The following is a 13528-nucleotide window of genomic DNA, read 5'->3' as shown; positions in this document are numbered from 1 at the left end:
GGCATAGAGGTTGAGTCCTGCGCACTCCACTTTGGTGGCCCAGGTTGGCAGGTTTGGAGCCTGGGCATGGACCTACACCACTCATCAAGCCATGCTGTGGTGGTGTCCCACATACAAAACAGAGGAAGATTGGCACAGATTTTAGCTCAGGGCTAATCTTCCTCAAGCAAAAAAAGAGGAAGATTGGCAACAGATGTTAGCTCAGGTCAATGTTCCTCACCAAAATAAAAGAGGCATTTATTGCTATTTTTTCTCATTCTACTGCTGGCTATTTGTTTGTTATTAATATGGCTGATTCTTACTGAATTTTTTCCTGATAGCTTTTGAAAACTATTCTCTTTGGAAAGAAGCAAGGCAAAGAAACAGTTAACTAGCCTATTTCTTTAGCAAATTTTAATATTTTAGCAATTAAGCAATTTTTATATAAATTTATACTGCCATTATTGTTCTGCTCAGAGTGCTTGCTGATAACGTTTAGCAATCTTTACTATTGCACTGAAGTTAATTGTCTTTATATCTCTTAAGGAGAAATCTGGGAAATGAATGTGGTTCATTGAAAATAGTCATTCCATTTTTGTTTTTTTGAGACACTCCTGTTGAGCTAATTTTTTTTTTTGCTTGTGAATATGTGAGTGGCAATATTTCTAGGTATAAGTCACTTATAGCTGACCAATTTCTGTCAATCTCCTGAATCCTTTGTACTCTTCAGTAGCTGTGCCTGTTCCATTTCCACTCTCACCCCCACCAATGCCTCATTACCACACCAGATGGGCCAGATGGCTTATTTCTCTTTGACTCCTAACATGCTACCCTGGAGACATGCCCAAGCTTTACCATTGTTTGTAGTTTTCAGTGGATCATACACCTGAGACAAGGGTTAGAGTAACTAACAGTAACCTTTTTGAAATTAATTTTCCATCAAGCAATTTCTCTCTAGAACTCAAGCATAGAGAGACTATGAAATGTATACAACACTGTCCAGCTGGGGCATGTTTTTCTGGTTACAACAAAATATTCAATACAATTCAAACTGGGCCAATTGCCAGATTTCTTATGGCTCTATAAAGCTTTACAGTTGCTTTTTGACAGTAGCTGTATTTTTTATTTTTCTCTTATAACATAGAAGGCGAAGTTAATTCTCCAAAGTACACTATAAAAAACAAAGCAGTGATTTCACTACTTTCTAAATGAGTCAGCAGAGAGACTATGACTGAGGAACTTTCCTGGAGCACAGGGTTTACAATTTGGAGAACTAAAAGAGGAGAAAAAGAAACAACTAATTGATGTTTTTGAGGTATTGTGAACGCTGTTGATCGGTGATACTGACTCCCATGTTAAAGTCCTTTAATTATGCATTTATTTTTCCATTGTAGTAGATTTTGTATTATCTACATTCCCTTCTGATACTTTGGGGAGCACAGAACAATGATGTGTTTTTGCTCTTTGTAACATGTAGGGTTGACAGAATGCCCAAAGTACAAGTAGCTTAAAGAAGGCAGAGATTTATTTCTCTTTATCGTAAACAAGAAGCAGAAGTTGGCAATGCGTAAGTAATAAAGAGACTCCACAATCATATACTCAGGTTTGTTCTATCAGGTCTCTCTGCCATGTTAACACATAGCTTTCAACTTAAGGTCCAAGTTGGATGCTCCAGATGAAAGCTTGACACCTGCTCTCAGCCAGCCTGATGGAGGAAGGGTGCACCACTCCCTTTAAGGAAGAGCACTTCTTGGAGTTTGCACAGACTGATTCTGCTTGTATCCTATTGGCCAGAATCTAGTCACATGGCCATGTGTAGCTATAAAGGAGACTGTGAAATGTAAGTTTTACCCTTGGCAGTCCTGTTTCCAGCTAAAAACTGGTGGTTCTATTACCAAAGAAGTAGGGGAAGATGAATATTGGAGCACAATTAGGAATCTCTGCCATCATCTTTTAATAGTTTGCTCTAGAAAACTTTATCAGTATTTTCTGGGGGCAGTTGTCAACTTGTACACTTTTCTAACAGTTGACAAATTCTCAAGAACTTGATCTATTTTCCAGAATAGTTCAATGCATTTTGTTAATGACACTATTTTAAAGTATAAGAAAAGGAGACTCTCATCTTTCTTAAACTGTGTAAAAAGAATGGGACACAGATCTGTACGCTGTTTCTCATTCATCTGCTGTGGCACACAGATGTATCCACGCCTTCACAGATGTGTTTCCAAATTTTGATCAGTGAACAAAACTTCTTAATTTTTGTAGCTGATTATGCATATAGTTACACAATGTTGTCATTTAGAACATTGAACTGAGTAGGTCCCTAGGGGTTGTATATAGCAGGTACACCCGGCATGAGATGACATCAAGGGCAGTATTGGGGGGTCTTTGTGTTGGGGATCCAGGTCTGTCTTGTGGATCTGCTGTTATCAATATAGGGCTTGTATCTTCCACCATCACTCCAACATTCCAGCCAGCGGGAAGGGGAGGAGAGGAGCACATTCCTTCCCCTTACTGGCGGGATCTGGAATTTGCACACGTTACACAGGTGGATCATTTTTTTAATACAACCATCTTCACACTCAGACTTACGTTGATTATATCTAAGATGATTACTTCAAAGTCAGTGTCTTAGACATTTATGTTTGCTATTTTTTGTAATTATAAACAGCAGCATATACATTTTAAAATATGTAAATCTTTGAATGCATTTAAAGTAAGTATTTAAATGTTTAAGAATATAAATTATCTGCATTTTGAATGGTTATCAGAATTGGGGCAAACATAGATTTGATAAATATTACCAATTTGCTTTTTTAAAAAATTAAAAATGTACACATTTGCCACCTATATATGAGAGTGTCTATTTATTGCAAACTTACTAAAGTTAACTTTTCTCATACAGTTTTAAAAAATATATGAAATTTCTTCATTCTAAGTGAGGATAAATATTTTTTGTCTGTTCTTAGATTTTTCCATCTTTTTGGTTATTGATTTTCTTAAGGAACCTGATTAGATATTTATATAAATAATACTAATGTTTCTTCTGTCATATTTATCACATAAATTTCAGTATGTTCTAGATCTTTTTGATTCATTTGTTGTTTCTTATGGAAGGAGAGAGAAATAAAATACTTACATAGTTAAATTTATTAATCATAAACATTATGATTTTTCCCATTGTTTTTAAGTATTCAAGGTCTTTCCCATCCTGAGAGCCAGAGATTGCATAAATATTCACCTTCGTTTTCTTCTATATTATTTTTTCTTTAATTTAATTTGATGTATGTTAGGAGATAAGGCTCTAAATTTATATGTTTTTTCCAAATAGACGGGTATGAATCCTTGCTATTTATTAATCTTTTTATTTTGCATCAATTTGTAGTGTCTCATTTATTATATAAATACACAAACAAAAAATAGTGTGTTTTCAACCTATCTATTCTGTCTTACTGGTGCCAGAAATGTTTCCAGAGCAGAATATTTGTATGTGATGAGAAATCTTGTTGTAGAGAGTGTTTGGATGTCCTTACAGCACAGTTATTACCATTTTGGGTCTAGAGACAAATAATAGCATTTCCTTTTTTAAAAAATGTGGGTTTAGAAAGTGCTTTTCCACATGAATGTCCTGCAGGCATTCAAACTCAATATGTCAAAAAAAAAAAACCCCATTATTTGTAGCCCAATACAACTCTCCTCTTCTAATCTTTCCTACAGCCGTTGATTGCAGAGTTTTCATCCCGTCTCCCTAGCTGCAAGCCTCAGCATCATTTCTCACTTTTTCCTCTGCATTTCGCCGTACATACAAGTAGTCGCTAGTGTTTTCTAACTCTGTCTTGAAATATTACTGGAATCAGCTCTTTCCTTTGTTTCCCACTGCCTCTGCTCTCAGGCCTATTCCATCTCTCCCCTGGACATTGAGAACAGCTTCAGATTCTTGCCTCCAGCCTCCTACCTGTCCGCCCTCTACATAGGTACCAGTTATCTCTCTAGATTACAGATCCAAGCATATTACCCTTTCTGCTCTTAATCCTTGGGTGGCTTCTCATTGTCTTCTAAACAGAATTCAAACTCACTAACATGATATTCAAAGCTGAACAGAAGGTAGGTCTCTATTTAACTTTCCTTTTTCAACTCCCTTCTTTCCTGGTTACTCACAAACCCTGTGTTTCTCTCACCCAGGTAAATGGCTCACCTTTGCTTTCAAATATTTAAACATCCTTTTCCCTTGGACTGTTTTGCCCATAAACGCCTTCCCTGCTCTGTTTTCATAATCCACACTTTACGTCCCAGTTAAAATGTCGTTGTCTTTGGAAAGCTCTCCTTATCTATTTAGTCAGACTTAATTGCCCTGTACTCTATGTTCCTGTTGAATTTGTGCACACATTTATCATAGCCAAGATTACTTTCTAAATGAGTTAAGATGCAGTATATCTGTAAGACCATACATTTTAAGGGGACCAAAGTGGCCATTTGTCTTTGTAGACACAGAATATGACCTTGTAGCAGATTTTCTTAGTTTTGGGAGAATAACTTAAACATGGCTTCTTAGCTGTACAAGTGAAATGTGAGTTCGCACCTACCCCATGGACAATATCTAACTCCCATCTCTCTAAGCTCCCTCAACAAGCAGAACTAATTCCTCGGGGAGATTTAGGTATATTTGCAGAGAGAGCGAAGAATATCTTGAGAAGACAGCTGAGGTGCCATCCTCTTTCCTCTTGAAGTTTAATGGTGTAGCTTTTCTGGTAGATTGAGAAGGTTCTGTTGTGGCCTCCTGTCATGAAAGCTCACGAAGGACTTGAAGGGGAGCTCACTTTGTAGCAAGCTGGACCTGACTAGTGACCCAGATTCGCCACCACTATCCCTGTTTGTGGGAGTTGATTGTTTCCTACAGAGCTTGAGTTTTGGCTAGAAATTTCTCTGGCTTGGCACTCTGACATTGTGGGCTCATGAGTGTGAACTTAAGGAGATAAAATGGTGGGAGCCCAAGCATGAGGTAGCACTTCAACCTCTGAAGGATCTGACTCAGCAAGGGTGACTTAACTGCCAAAGGCAAGGACGCGTTTTCAATAGTGACACCAGGTGGTGGCAACAGAAATAATGAATACTATAAACTAAGGCTCACAGTGCCCTGATCAAACTCTCCAGTTTTGTCTTGTGAACTACAAATGGTCCTCCTTGAACTCAGTAAGAACCTCTCCCCTCAGATTTCTGCTGGAGAAAGAGTTTGGATAATTCAGGCATGGGGCAATTGGATTATTAAAAGTGTGACCATATTTGTTCTCCAAACTGGTTAGGCAGGTTATCCAGTTACACTTAGTTGTGTTTCCACAATGACACAGTAAATATCTGCAAAGTGAGGCCCTGTGGAACAATCTTTATATCTCCCTGGTGATAAGAACAGTGATTTGAACATTGTAAATATTTGAATTGAATTGGTTCTACCCTATGTTTATTTTAATGTTTATAACTACAATCATAAAACATGCAACATTTTAAAGTTTTGTGTAAAGAGGCATTTTGCATTTGCAAATCTTCCTGTGAAAGATATGGGCTGCCTGGAGTAAAACATGAAGCTGTGCTGCCTCTGCTCTGTGGGTTCTCACACTGTGCTTAACTACTGTATATTATCATTAGCATTATAAGAAGACCCAGAGATATACAGTGTCATTACATTTAAAAAAAATTAATTTGTCTATGCCGATTGGCACTGGAGAAGATTGCCCCACAAAATCAGCCTCCAGTTCTCTGGTTGTCAAGTTTTGCAAATTGCTTGGTCTTGCTCTCTAATGTAGAAATTGGTTACCCTCCACTGCAATTTAAAATATCATTTTTCTTGTTTAGAGAGGAGGTTTTTAAGTGCAATCTACTATCGGAGAATGTTTATGCTGGCCACCTATAATTTAGAATATATAAATGTGCTCCTAGAGACTTGTGCTGCCTCAGCATTTTCCCCTCAACTCTTCAGAGAGACTTTTGTGCCAGTTCTACATGGTTTGTATTGTTAGTTCCCTTCCCTATTGTCTGTTTCGGTGAAAGGAGGTTCAGTGGATTGCTTGAGTTTTAATTTTCATGCCCTGTATGAAACCGTGTACTCTATCTTCCAATGGGAAATAGATATAACATGCAGTAGTGTAGCTGAAATTTACAAGAATTTTTGTTAAAGGAAATGCAGAGATAGCTCTGTAAGAAAAATAGTGTTGGCCTATCTATATATCTATGTATGTGTGTATACATGTGTACATGTATGTATGCATCTGTCTATCTATCTATCTATCTATCTATGCATCTATATCATCTGTAACTATCTAGTGGTATGCTAGTAAATGTTTAACAATAGGCTTTCCAGGAAAAAAGCCCTCTAGTTTCTAACTTTTGCCAATTTCCTTGGCATAAATACTCCCACCATGGCTCGTTTCAAGTTACCAATATGATGCCATGAAACAGAGAGTTGGGAAGTGATGCACAGTAGGACCCTTTTATGTAGTGTTTTCACCATACAAATACAATAGATGCAAATAACTCAAGAGCATAGCTAATCGTAAAATATAACAAAATAACTAGGAAGTGATCAGTTTTGAGTATTTGTTATCTTTCTTTTAATGCAATTTACTTAATTGTAAGTTTATGTAATTTAGTTTTTAATAATGGCTGTGTTTAAGAACTGCTTTCAAAATTCCTGAACATTTAGCAGTTGGCTCTTGCAAGCTGGTATAAACTGGGTCCAACACAACACTGTATTAATATGTCTACTTCTAGCCACTTCTGTCTCTTTTATAAGAAGAGTGGGCCCCTGCGCCTGGACAGATCTTTGTTGAACCTTGTGGTGGGAGTTTAGGTAAACAGGTCTGGAGGAAGAAGCAAGAGTAAATTGCAGAGTGTAATAAAGGATGGAAGCTTTTGTGTGTGACGTGGGTGGGTGCTAAGATTACAGGAGATTGGAGGCAAGGCTTTATATTTATTTCTGTGGGATAATTATCATCAGAGTAGAATGATTGGCGTCTTCAGGAATGCATCCGTTGCATAAAACCCTGTAGTTTGCCATGGAATATCTGATGCAAATCCTTTTCTTCATTTCTTATATGAAATCTTTGCTAAAATCTCCGTTGCTTAGTAATGCCTTTGGTGGGAATGGATTCTTTTTGGAGAGGAAAATAATACAGAGTTCTATATTGAAGTTGAGGCAGGGCAAAAACTGAGGCTGCACGCTGGGTTACATGAGGTATTTGAAAATAATACATCTAAGACTGAAAATGAAATTGCATTAGATGAATCATTTGTTAAAATCTAAGTGTAGGCAGCGTAGCGTGGTGCTTCAGAGTACAGATTCTGTTGCCCAGCTTTTGGAGTTTGGTTACAGATTCTACCACTCATTATCTGTGTGAATTTAGGCAAATTATATAACATCTCTGTGTTTCAGTTTTCTGGCTGTAGAACAGAAATCTTAATAATACATATCACATTGGTTTGAGGATTAAATGACATAGGTAAAGCACTTAGGATGATTCCTGGCACACTGTAAGCTATAGGGTTAGATGGTATTTTTAAGTGATCTAGTGACTTAGGAATACGACTAATTAGAATATAATATATATGAATATTATGTATATTAGGTTTCTAAGGGGTCCAAATAAGGACGCTCCTCCCTATTTGAGTTCTGAACTAATTGAGATATAAGAAACAAGAGTGATACAGATAAGGGAATCAAAGTATTACCTTTATTACTGCTAATACTGGTAAAGCACAATGTTCTTGGATCTGTAGGCAAGTGGGCTTCCTAATCCAGAAACTTAAAATTAAGAGGACTTACCCAGCCATAGTCAGCCCTTGAAAGCTGCAACCATCCTCGTTAGGACCAGACCCCTTCAGCATATGGCTGAAAGCAGAGCAGAGCACACACTGACTAAGGGTGGGCCGACTTCCAGAGGGAAGGGGAAGGGAAGAGGCTCGGCTCTACATGCTTGGCTCCTCATTCCGCAATCATCAATCAAATTCATTGTCTCTCCTGCTAGTGGGTCAGTGGGTATGGGACAGAGAGAAGCCAGGGTTATTTCATAATTGGTGCTCCTTCTGCGTGGTAGGGAGTAATAGGAAAGGGAAGAGCCTTGCCCTCTGTATCACTGTTTAACCAGTAACACAGAAACTACTAGTGTTTTAACAGAGGACATGTGATTGGGTTACTTAAGCCACGAAGGAGTTGAGAGGCTCAGTTAGAGATAGTGAGATAACTTGAAGGTTACTGGTACCAGGAAGACATTACCCTCTTTCAACAAGGGAGGAGGTGCTGTTACCAGAGCCCAGGAGCTCGAGTCACCCAGCAGAAGCTGGAACCCTGGTGGGTCTATCCCTCAGAGACACTGACTGAGGTGGAGAGGAGTGGGAGAAAGGTCCTGACTTCCCTTTCTCCAGCCCTCCAGTTCTCTCTCCAGTGTGCCTCCCATTGGCTGACCTCAGCAGGCAGCCAGTTGACAGGGGAGCCTGGAAAACAGCCTGCAGGGGTCAGCCCCACTGCTGTCTAAAGGAGACAGGGGGAGGAATAGATCCAAGAGCAAACAGGGCCAGGACCTGCACACACGGGCACACCTGTGCACATAAACATGCACACACACACACACATGCTCTCTTTCACACACGCACACACATTCACACACCTATTTCATTCTTCTCTGCTTTTGAACTCTTTGGACTATGTAGATCAAAATATTCTTTCAGATGGTGTGATTTTAACATTGCTTAGAGACACCGGCTATGGAAGTAAATTGAAGAAAGATGAAAATTAATATACAATTTGGCCCATCCTAAGAACTCTGGTGAACATCCTCTGCAATATTCTTAGATAATAAATTTCCAGACTACTCCCTAACAGTGTCAGATTATTGCCTAAATTCTTTATTTTTGGTTGAACTTTTAAAGATAGACTCAGAGAAAATTCTGTACTCAGAGTCCAACTTGATCCAAGTCGAACAGCATCAATGCTCCACCTATCCAACTCCTCTACTGTAGTTAATGGACAACTTCCAGCCTTGGTTCCTCCACAAAGTCTTCGTGCACTGCAGCCCCCTAGGAGGTTTCCATCATCAGATATATTGCACTTATTTTCTGTTATTGCCCTGTGCAATTTCTTGTTTTGTTTGTCTAATTCTGTCAGTCTCCTTAAGCATTGGCACTGTGTCTTAAAAGTCGCTCATAAACTCCCAAAAAGGCTAGCTGGTTAAAGCCAAATTGTGTGGGTCTAGTTTAAAAGTCCATTTGGAACAAAGTTTTCTTGAAAGCACTTCATTTTCAGACTTATTTAGTCCTCACAGGTCATTTCTGAAGGTTTTGAACCAAAATAATGAATGAAAGAAATGGAAACTTTGGATTGCATTTGTTCCCTGCAATTGTGAGGATGCTGGATCTGAGATGCTCGCTGTCGAGGTCTGGTATGAGAATCAGTATATGGTGGAGAGATTTAGAGCCAGGGGGCCTAGGATTAGATCCTGGTGTAAATTATGGGCAAATTACATGCCATCTATATGCCTCGGTTTCCTTACATGGAAAGTGGGGATAAGAACAGTACCTTCCTCGTTGTTGTATCATGTAAGATAACCTATGCTTATTGCTCGCATCAGTGCTTAACGTTCAGTGTTAGTTATTGTGATTCAGTATGCTTGTTGTTTTTAGAAATTCATTTTTAGATAAAATCCTCAGAAATATAAAAAGTTGAGTTCCTACTTTCTGCAGAACAATGTATCTCATATGGCTATCTGCAGAGCTGCGTCAAGGGAGCAGAGAAGCTGAGTAGCTGCCCAAGGCACCAAACTGGAAGGGATAGTAAAACATCACTGGAATTACAGCAAGAGAAATGTGATGTCTGGAATTTCTTTTGTAGGGTATTGCATTTTAATGGAAGGGGTGCCTTAATAAGGCACTTGGATTGGGGGAGTTAGAAAGCCCAAGGGGCATGTTTACATAATGAAAGGTGGTTGCTAAGTCACCTTCTTAGGAGAGGGTTCAGGTGACTGTAGGGACCTTGCTGTGTTGATGCGAGTTTGAGCCAGCTGAGAGCAATAGTGAAAAGGCTGAGCAATCCCATAGGTGTCCCTTCTCCACTCCTCCCTCAAGCACCACTAAGCTTCAGAGTTCCTCAAAAATTAATATCAAACAAGATTTGCCCAGAGTGGGGCACCAGTGTATTAGCTCATTTGCTGTATACCTTTAATGCCGTGGATCAGTAAAATCAGGGGACGTGCAAATTTATCATCAGAGACCATGTGATTTGATCAGAGAAATTCAACGTAAAAAAATTAACTAGGGATAAAGTTGTAACCTAGGCTACCGAAAGGGCCAAAAGAGAGTTCTAAGCTATCCTGGAGGTTGCAATTGCAGGAAGCAGCGAGGGCTGAGGGAACACAGAAGAGGCTGGAATTCCTAAAAGTTAGAGTCCTAGAAGACACACGCTGTAGAGCTGAAACTCAGACCCCCGAGGAGGGGGCGCTGCTAAGCTGGGTCTGCAGCTCAGAGGGGCCTGAAGAAGGGCCGCTGGCCTGGCTGGTGCTGGAATCTTGGGATGAGGTGGGACTTGATGAAGCTGGTTCTTCAAGTGTTGGAAAAACTGCCAACTGGGTTCTGCTGCTGCTACAAGAAACAACTGCTGTCCTTGGGGTGAAGAAACATTGCTGGGGTGACGCTCACAGGAATAGGAAGCAGACAGGGAAGAGCAAGTCTCGTCTTCCCCCAGCCTTGCAGCCTCCCTCTAGTGTCCCTCTTGGCAGAGCCACGTCCAGGGGGCAAAGCAGCGTATATGGAAGGTTGGTTTGGAGCTGAGAGACAGTTGCTTAATAACCGTTACTTAATAACTGGCACATAAATATTGTGAAACTAAGAACAAGCCACTTAGTAGATTATGGTGACTGGGTCTTGAGCAAATACTTTACAGAATATTTGCTACAGAGCTGAATTTGACTGGTCTCTGCCCTGAGGGAGGAGGCCAATATATAGGATAAATGACAGTATAATATGATTAATGGTCCAACACAATTAAGATCATGGAAGCACAGAGAAGGGAACCAAACAGATAGTGAACCTAATAATCTTTCCTTTGTTAATTAGGTGCTACTTAAGTACCTTAACTATATGAAAATAGAAAAGCAGCATCAATATTGATGCCAGTTTAGAGGTGATTGGTGAAGGTTGTATGGCACAATTCTGAATATTTTCTGTATAAATGTTTCCTCCAACTTAATCTCCCCAAATTTGTCAAACAAGGACAATCTACTTGTGTTTATTTATTTATTTTTTAATCTCAAAGAATTCTGGTGCTATCAAATTCAGGGCATTTCTTCATTCAAGGAAATAATTTTACATTTATTTCATCGTGTTACCTTTTAGTATTCTATAAAATAGAATAATATTTCATAGTTCTTGAATCATCTTGGTGCAAGTAATGCACTGGTGATATTTTACAAAGGTATTCCAATATTTACTTTCACTTATTAACTTAGTCTACAAATATTTGCTTTGTACTTTACTAGATTCTGGGGAAATGTAAATTGAATAAGACATAATGTGGTAGATACTTGGTTGCTAACACTTCAGTCATTCCTCCACTCTTTCCTTGCCTACAAAACTTGGATTTTGTCTATGTGTTGGGGAGCAGTAAGTCCAGCCCAGGGGCAAATCAAAATTGGCTTAAGACAATTATAGTAATCCCCTTCCCCTTGTTACTGGTTTAGGCTGGGGTTTGTGACCAGTTCTGACCAATCCATTGTAAAGTGAATTCTGCTGTGGGCGTCTGAGAAATATTTTATTCCCTGATAAAATGTCTTATTGGACATTGTTGTTTGAAGACATGATATTTGGAGTTATGGAAGCTATCTGAAATCTCTAAGAGGGCAGCTCCAAAAGTCATGGAAATGCTAACTGGAGTCCACTGCATTAATCACCCGGAAACAGCCTAACATGCTGCTTCTTTTTATTTGAGATAATAAGATCCTTTTTGTTTAAGTCATTTTTAGCAGGGTTCTGTTTTAGATGAAACAAATTAATCCAAAATAATATACATGGTCTTTGTTTTACACAAATCTTTACTTTTTTTGTTTAATGGGTTCTAAGAAGGGAGTAGTATTTTGCTGCACATGTATCATTCTAAACAGACAAGCAGAAGTCTCCCGGAGTAGATATTGTATAAAACTGCCAGTACGGTATCTTGCTCAGTAAGGGACTCTCTCTTTTTCTTCATGACACACTTTTTTTTTTTCCTTAAATTCTCTAGTAGATGGGATTTTGACCTGGAAAATTCACATGGAACTCTCTCTATCCCTCCTCCCCCAGAAGCTATAATTCCATGTTGAGCTTCATTTTTCTGAAACCATCAATTTTCCTTTATTTATTTAACTACTCTCAAGCAGAAAACAAACCCCCAAAGAACAAAAACCCAGTGTGCTCATTGCGTTGTTCTTGAGTCAAACCAAGCTGTTAACAGGGTGAAGAGTCAATATACAAACTATTCAATGAAAATCACATGAAGCCACTCTGAAAGTATCAGTGCAAATCCATTTGTAATTCATATTCTTGGGGAAAAATAACTGTTGAAACTCAATGATCAACTCTTCATCCCACAATGTAGCTCTTAGGGAGTCTCTCTCTCTTGAAGAGAATCATCTCCATGGACATCCAATGGACGGAGGAAACTTCTAATTCCTATGTATGTTCTTGGCTCTCCTCTGCCTACCTCCATTTCCTTCTGTTACAGGTTGTCTAGATAAGGTATGTCTGGGCTTCCTCGGAACTACCACCTTGCTCCTGAAAGTAAGAATTTTTAGAAAAGTACTGACAAGTAGACTTATTTCTTGACATTCACTAGTCATTTTTTGTGAATACAAACATTGAGTTTGGGGGTAATATTTAGAAGGGCTTCTCAGGAGGCAGAGAGCAGGGTCTTGATAGCATTAATGTGGTTGCCATTTCTTGATCATCAGCAAAGATGCTCCCTGGTTGTATGTGATCTGAAACAAATCCCATAATGAACTATTTGCTTTTGTCATTCACTCAGTGTCTCCCTTGCCTCTGCTGTAAACTCTAGTAAATAAATTAAGCTTAAAAACAAATGGAGAGGGGCTAGCCCGGTGGTATAGTGGTTGAGTTCACATGCTCTGCTTCTGTGGCCTGAGCCTCTTGGGTCCGTATCCTGAGCACGGACCTGCACACTGCTCATCAGGCCATGCTGTGGCAGCATCCCACATAAGAAATAGAGGAAGATTGGCACAGATGTTAGCTCAGGGACAATCCTCCTCAGGCAAAAAGAGGAAGATTGGCAATGGATGTTAGCTCAGGGCCAATCTTCCTCACCAAAGAAATAAAAAAACAAAAAACCCCCAACACATTGACAAATCATGTGAGTAGAAAATTTACAAAAGAGGATATATAAATAGAAAACAAAAAATGTGTCTAACCTAATGAAAAAATAAATTAAAATAAATATTAGGAAATATTATTTTCTGTTTATCAAATTGACAAAGAGTTAAAAGTAATAATACCCAGTGCTTGTGAGAGCTAATGATACAGA

Source organism: Equus caballus, chromosome 3 (genome assembly GCF_041296265.1).
Source record: "Equus caballus isolate H_3958 breed thoroughbred chromosome 3, TB-T2T, whole genome shotgun sequence".
NCBI lineage: Eukaryota > Metazoa > Chordata > Mammalia > Perissodactyla > Equidae > Equus > Equus caballus.
This window is presented reverse-complemented; position numbering follows the sequence as displayed.